Raw genomic sequence first — 7969 nt, 5'->3', positions numbered from 1 at the left:
AGTGCAATATCGTCATCGCTATCTGAAACAGTGGGATAAAGATTTCGGAAAAAATCAGCTTTAACATTTAATAATATAGGAGAGAAGTGTTTAAAATTCGCTTCTTCTACTCGAGGATCTTCATCTATAATGTAAGTAGGAGGGCTTCTATAAAAGTTTCTGGCCTAATAATGAAAACGCGAATATTTTTCATCAAAAATAGTTTTGTTGTTTTCCAAAGTATTACACTTTTGGCAACACTCAAATCAATTGTTCAAGCACTTTTTCCACTCCGTATGAGACATGTCCAAAACATTGCTTTTGAACACTTCAACAGCATCTTCTGGCGACGAAAATATTTGACACATTTTTTTCTTGATGTGCGGGGATCAAATGAAGAGTCAAAAATGCTTTGGTTTGAATCGATATGTTAAAGCTCACATTGTCATGGTGCACAATGATTCAAATTTTCTTGTTCGTTTCCGAAGACATCAGACATCAATTCTACGTTTTTCAAGCCGTATAGTCGCTATATGATCAGTTTAGCCGCTGCAACAGGCGACCATTTGTTTCGAAGAACTTTAGTTGCATTTGGTTTGTCTTCGAAGACCCCATGGTCGATTTCTGTTTTGTTTCGGGCTCATACGCATATATCCATGATTCCTCACCGGTGACGACCGTATAAAGGTGTTGTGCAGCACCGCTATCGAATTGTTTTCAACGTTTCTTTTCACGAATCGACACGAGTCTTTTTTGAGCGATTGTCAAATTGTGAATGTTCCAACCATAACAAACCTTTTTTACGGACAGGTGTTCATGCAATATCGAATGTATGCTGGTGCAAAAATAACCTAGGCTGCCTCTATCTCGCCGTACATCACATGACGATTTTGCATTATTAGTTCTTGCACGTCATCAATGTTTTGTAGCACAACTGCCGTTTTTGGACGATATTGCCTAGGCCAGAAACTTATCTAGTAGCCCTCGTATTCACACCTTCGGCGGGTACAATGGCGACGCCATAAAAATCATACGAAAACTTTTCGAATATTTCTTCTAAGGCCTTTATTATCTCATTTAATGATAAAAATCTGCAAAAATAATATTTTTATTTGATACACACAAGTGCCGAACGTACTATATGTAGTACGCTGGGAAATATGTCATCTAAAATCACATATAATTAATTTTTTGGCATATACTTTTGCTACGCATTGATTTTTACAACTGTTAAAATTCTAAAAACGCAGAAAACCAACAAAAATAGAATATGCATATACAATTTCTTCGCAACGATTGCGTGGCATCTTCACACTTTTCCAAATTTCAGGAGCATATATTATCCATAAGAACAACTTCAAAGCGTTCTAGGATCTCAAAATAGTTAGTCCCACTGTATTTCCTGGGTTTCATAAACTACTAGACTGAAATACTCAAAGAAATCCTCAAGGGTCCGCCTTAACGAGCCATAACTGAAGTCTATAACGGCAATTAATCCACAAATATGTTCCTATTTTGTCTAAAATATATCATAGACAACCAGAGACATTCGATAAAGCAATAAAATGTTAAATTTGTATTTCTTACCCCCTGTTTTTGTAACTTATTTTTGTTCGTTCGTCTATATTCGTAATAATTTAGGCATCCATAGCTCAGCCCCCTGCAGACATACATACCTAATTTTTCGTATACCCGTTCCATATATCGCTAAGAATTCCTCATTTAAAAATCAGCGCACTTTATTCGCGCTAAAGCGAGTAAATCGATCTACAAAATTTGACAATTCGTGTGAGAAGAATAAAATTTTTTACAAAAACAGGGGGTTACTCCATAAATTGTAAGGTAAACTTAATATTTCATTGGGTGTATGCACACTTGTTTCCCTATTATTTTTTTAATTTTTATAGAATTTACCGTTATTCGTATTACGGAATATATTTCTGTTGTATGTTATATTGTTTATTAGGGATATGAAATAGAACTATGTACTTGGATTTTCATAAAAATGCTTCCTTACCCTTAAAACCCGAGATTTATAGGGTGTATGTAGACTTTTTTGGTATATTTAAGTCATATTGGTACTTCCGCCATAAAAGTTTAAAAGTGTTAGCTAAAATGGTACATGCGATGTCTTCCAAAGGGAGTAATAGATTCGATCTAAACATTGCACGGAATATTTCTTCCCTCGCTCACAAAAGTCAACACAAGAGCAGTTTGAAGACTGTTCAAGGATGCTTTGGATTTTTTTTTGACTTTTGTAGTCTTGTTTATTGCGATATCCATTTTTACTTCTTGACAAAGCGCTAAATACTACGGTGACTGAGTGAGATGACTTTTAAAATAAAACCCATTTCCAGAATGGACTTTGTCGCTCCATTTCTACAGTTACCGCCTCCGCAAAAGTTGAACACATGTGCGCATTAATCTACATTAAATTTATTAGCAAAACGTATGCATTTATTCGAACATTTCGATGTTTTTATTGACAATACATAATTGTGGGGAAAAATATTTTGGTTGATGTGCGTCTGTAAAGGCGATTGATACGTTTTGATTTATTCATTTTTTTTAAATCAAAATTCGCAATTTTTTTTTTCGTTTCCAAACTTTCACAATTGGTCAATAGGCTCCTTGTCCTTGTTGATTAATTTGCTTATTGTGGAGTTTTTAAGGGAAAACGATGTAACATTAGAAGCAATAAATTTAATTAAAACAAGTGAGCAAAGGCTATAGTCGGGATGGGGCCGACTAATATTATCCGACTACCACCAAACATAATATGCCTCTTTCTCTCTGGGTCCCCCATAAGCAACCAAAATCTCGTGACCATCCGATCAATATTCCAACTTGTAGCTTGATTGCAAAAAATGGAAGAATTGGATGCATTACCGACTATTGCGGTATCTCCCTTTTTTGCCCACCTTCGCCAAACTGCTTTACACCAATGTAAAGGTAATATTTTCTTCTTCCATTGAGAATACCACTACTAGAAGCCAATATATTCACAAAGAATAAAACTTTGAATTTGTCTCGAAATTAGTTTTTCCCCATTCCGACCCCTAAATATTATCCGGCTATCACCAAAATCAATAGGCTTCTTCCTCTGTTGGCCCCCATCTACCCCCAAAATGTCGTCACTATCCGATCAATATTCCAACTTGTAGCGTGATTACAAAAAATAGAAAAATTGGATATATTACTGAATTTTGCATTGTCTCGGTTTGCTCACTTACGCCAACATACTTTGCATCAATATAAACGAGATATTTTCTTCTTCCATTAGCGGGTATTCCTTTTGGAATACTCTAACCAGAAGCGGAGATATTCGCATAAGAAAAAAACTTTGATTTTTCTCCACATAAGCTTTTCGCTTATTCCGACTCCTGAATATTATCCGACCATCACCAAACTAAATAGGCCTCTTTCTCTGAGGGACCCGCATCAACTCCCAAAAAATTCGTGACGATCCGATCAAAATTGCGACCTGTAGCGTGATTACAAGGTTCAGATGGACAGCCGAACAGACGAACGGACAGACTGACAGACGGACACACATAGCCAGATCGACTAAGTATGGGTCTACGACCATTATTTCGATGCGTTACAAACTTTTTGGGCAAAATTATATACTCTGTAAATAGTTACATAAAAACTGTGAACTATTTCTATTAAAATCAATAGCTTTACGTAACGCTAGACAATATTTTAAGAGCCATAGGGGGCTTTTATTCTCTTCGGGCTGTATGCTCAAGAAGTATGGACTTGCCCAAAAATAAACTTTTCCCATTGTAATTGAGGCAGCGAATGCAAGTTGCTTCAACAAAAATCAAAGTGATTCGACATTAGGTCTTAAAGGAACTTATCCGATACCAGATGGAGTGGACAAATATAGTCCATATGATCCATGATCTATATCTGGTAGATATATTAGGATGTGTAAAGTATGGACCAATTCGGCCACTCCCTTCAACAGTTACCGTACGAACAATATTTCCGAACATTTTTGAACATTTGTGGGGGAGGTACCTGAAGGAGTAGACCGATATGGCTTATCTTCGAACTTAAACTATCCAAAATTTGAACCGAATCGGTTCGACAGACCGACAGACAGACGGACGGACATGGCTAGATCGACTCCAAATTGTCTGCAACTCAAGTGTATCCTTAGCCTAAAGGCTGAGGTTATAAAAATTGCACAGTAAAACAAAGTTTTCGTTTTTGGTAATTCTACACTTTTACTAATGAAAAATGATAAATTACTTACCTCTTTTGGCTAAATTGTTCCTTTTGGGTATTTCTCAAAATATTCAATACGCAAAATGAAATTACCAAATTCGCAGTTTTTTTCTTTTGAATTACTTGGGTAAATTAATTTTCATTAGCAAATTCACAGTTTTTTTTGTTTTATTTCTCTTGGGTAAATAAATTCAGTTTTTTTTTGTTTTATTTCTCTTGGGTAAATAAATTTTCATTACCAAATTCACAGTTTCTCTTGGGTAAATAAATTTTCATTACCAAATTCACAGTTTTTTTCTTTTATTTCTCTTGGGTAAATAAATTTTCATTACCAAATTCACAGTTATTTCCTTTTGAATTTGTTTTCGCTTTACACAACGTTCGCCAATATGTTTCGATTTTTATCGATTTTATTCAAAACCAGTGTTTGAAAATGAAAAATAAACATTTAAATCCGTGGTCACCAACAATAACTTTCCTATGCCCGCGGGCATACAAAAATGTTGCCCAAAAAGTTCGTAGGTTTCGAACTTTTTTTAACAAAAAAAAGTTCGTAGATTTGAAACTTTTTTTAACAAAAAAAAGTTCGTAGGTTTGAAGCAAATGAGAAGGAAATGTTTTCTGTCTCATTGGACTCGAACCATCGAACTTTTTTTTGTAAACAAAAACCATCGAACATCACGATGTAAACAAAAAAAAGTTCGTAGGTTTGAAGCAAATGAGAAGGAAATGTTTTCTGTCTCATTGGACTCGAACCGTCGAACTTTTTTTTGTAAACAAAAACCATCGAACATCACGATGTAAACAAAAAAAAGTTCGTAGGTTTGAAGCAAATGAGAAGGAAATGTTTTCTGTCTCATTGGACTCGAACCGTCGAACTTTTTTTTGTAAACAAAAACCATCGAACATCACGATGTAAACAAAAAAAAGTTCGTAGGTTTGAAGCAAATGAGAAGGAAATGTTTTCTGTCTCATTGGACTCGAACCGTCGAACTTTTTTTTGTAAAAAAAAGTTCGTAGGTTTGAAACTTTTTTTGTAAACAAAAATGTTAAAAAAAAGTTAAAATTAGTAGATTCTTGCAGTTCTGGAACAGACCTCTTGCAAACTTTCTTGAGCAGGAAATTTTCATTGTCTCAATACCTGCACTTCCCGATATCACCGATCATCGATGAAGATAATTTTTATCGACGCCTCCACTTCTCACTTCCTTTCGCACATTCCGCATTCCGGCACGTGGTAAGTATTACTTTTTTAAATTGTTTTCCATCTGGAAAACAATTTATTTTAAGGGCATAAACTTAATATAAAAATGTGAGAAAAATGTCGCTTCTCACATTTTTATGTTAAGTTTAGGCCGCCAGAAAAGATATGCTTTTTAATAATTTTCTCAATTTTCTCTTCTACAGGAACCCCAGAAACCGAATGAACCCTCCAAGGAGGAAACAATACGCGAAGGAAAAAACCGTCGGTTGCGGGCACGGCGAGCCCGACGTGCAGCGGCGTTGGACGCAAGAATATTCGCCACCTATAACTCCCACACTGGCGAACTCCACTTACAACGCCAAATTGGAGGCAGAGGCGCATTTGGAGGCATTGTAAACACAGGCGGTAGACGCCCAGCAAATAACGCCACAATACAAGGGTCCGCCGCCAACAACCCTAACCTCCAACCAATACAAGGGTCCGGGACCGAGCCCTTGCCCGCAACCAACACTAACCTCCCACCAGAAGGTCCAGAAAAAAAACAACCTAACCAGGAGGATAAAGAAATGCAGTAATGTCACTCTTTCTCAATAATATTTAAATGAAATATTTTGTTTGTTTTTAAAAATGAAAATTACTTTGGTTAATTGATATTTAATAAAAGTCGGCATAAAAAATTAGTTTTTAATTTATTTCAACATTTTTAAAAGGGATAGAAGGCAGATCAATACGAATATACTCCGACAAAGAGTTGGTGGCGGACTACAGATTTTGGCAACACAAAAACTACCATAAATTATTTGGTAGGTTTCTTTAGTATAGATAAGCCTCATTGACCGTGTCCATCTACAATGACACTGTGTGGCAAGATCGTTCTGATCAGGGGCCTAATTATGTGATTCGATTCGATCGAGAATTTACTCGTTAATAAGTTTTCGACACGAGAAAAAAACGGCATGATAAGACTCGATCGAAATCACTGATCGAATGTTTCGAGAGTAACCGGTAATCGAACTATGTGTTCTTTGGGGAAAGTTATGAAGGTAGACGTCAAAAAATGTGTTTATTTCAAATCAAAAACTAAAAAACAAAATTATGAATGAAAAAATGTAAATATTTGTGGAATTTTTTGAACAATACATTGAATAATAATTTCGGAATGAAGTTGTGCTAAGAAAATATGAAAATTATTAATGTTTGCAAAATTGTTTTGTCATTCTTGTTACAGATTGCTAATACATCTACCTTAATAATTCTCTCTCAAAATAAATGAGAGAATTTGGTGGGTGTTTTGCATTAGCCTCTCTGAGAGAGTATTTCCTTTGGTAAACAACGGGGGATGAACTATTTAAAATGCACTTTATTAAAAATTGTACACCTATAAAATAAAGCCTATTAATATTAAATAATTTTTTGTTTTGCAGAAATGCTTATTTTTAACTTATATTTTAACGACTGCAAACACTAATTTTTGGTTAATGATAGCATGCATATGTATTTATTTTAATTATAATTTTATCACAATTTCTTAAAACGACTGAAAAGGACTTTTCCCAATTTCTCTTATTTTGTGTAAAAAATGCTCACAATTATTTACTAATATCATTTTTCCTCTATAAACCGTCAATAAACAACAATTTTTTACATTTTAAACACAAATACAATAAGAAATCTTTCATTTTGTTTGTTTACGATAGGCCATTTGGCTACGAGAAATTACTCGCAAATTTATGCTCAATTTCTCGATAATTTTACTCGATAACGAATGTTGTCATCCCAACTTTGAGTACTCGGGTCGAAACAACTCGATGTCGAATCACGTAATTAGGCCCCAGGAAGGTTTCAATGGCATGGGATTTGTCAACATTCAGAACCGACACATGTTCGACATCTATTGGAGGTAAGTTTGGAGATTTCAGTGCATTTTATTGGATATTTTTTTAAATGAAAATAAAATATCTGTTTTAAAATGTCTGCATATAAAGATTTTTGTTTCTATTTACGGATTTGAAATTCGAAGGTGGAATTTTAGGCTTGGCTTATGTGGGTTCACCTAGGCGTAATCTCACAGAGTGGAAGTTTACAATTATTTGGAGTCTTATGTTACGACTTTTAGCATTTATGGTAAGTAAAATTAAAAACATTTGGTTTCTTTGAATTTTATTTGTACATAAACGAACGAAGGAATTTTCTTTGATAATTTGACATTTAACTTTTGGACATCAAATTTTACTGCCATTCCAACATCTTCATCATCGTCGCTAGAAGTTTCAGAATCTGAATCACTGGGATGTTCTTCCATAGCATGTTTGCTTGCCGAGTGGATTGTTGTGTTGTCGATTTTTGCCCGCTTCCGAATTAAATTTTGTTCAATTTTGAATGTAGGATCTTTTGTATCAGCGGTAGGGCAAAGGCAGCTGTTTCACTCCATCCCATTTGAATAAAAATGACTGAGTGGAGAGGGGGATTCCAAACCAGGATAGGGAAAGACAACCAAGAGGAATCCAAAACCTTTAAGTGGACTGTATTATTGTAGTTGTTGTGACAATA

The 7969-nt window shown here is 35.0% G+C and overlaps 1 long non-coding RNA gene across 1 annotated transcript; it reads left to right on the top strand.

The window, feature by feature from the left end:
* Positions 1-5294: 5294 nt before the first annotated feature.
* LOC141405072 (uncharacterized) lies at positions 5295-6099 on the top strand. Its single transcript, XR_012413132.1, has 2 exons — positions 5295-5452; positions 5623-6099. It is a non-coding gene; the product is annotated as an uncharacterized lncRNA (long non-coding RNA).
* Positions 6100-7969: the final 1870 nt, after the last annotated feature.

Source organism: Musca autumnalis, unplaced genomic scaffold (assembly GCF_047663935.1).
Source record: "Musca autumnalis isolate F117 unplaced genomic scaffold, ASM4766393v1 scaffold_5, whole genome shotgun sequence".
Lineage (NCBI taxonomy): Eukaryota > Metazoa > Arthropoda > Insecta > Diptera > Muscidae > Musca > Musca autumnalis.
Note: the sequence above shows the minus strand (reverse complement) of the source record. Positions and strands in the feature narration are given on the sequence as shown.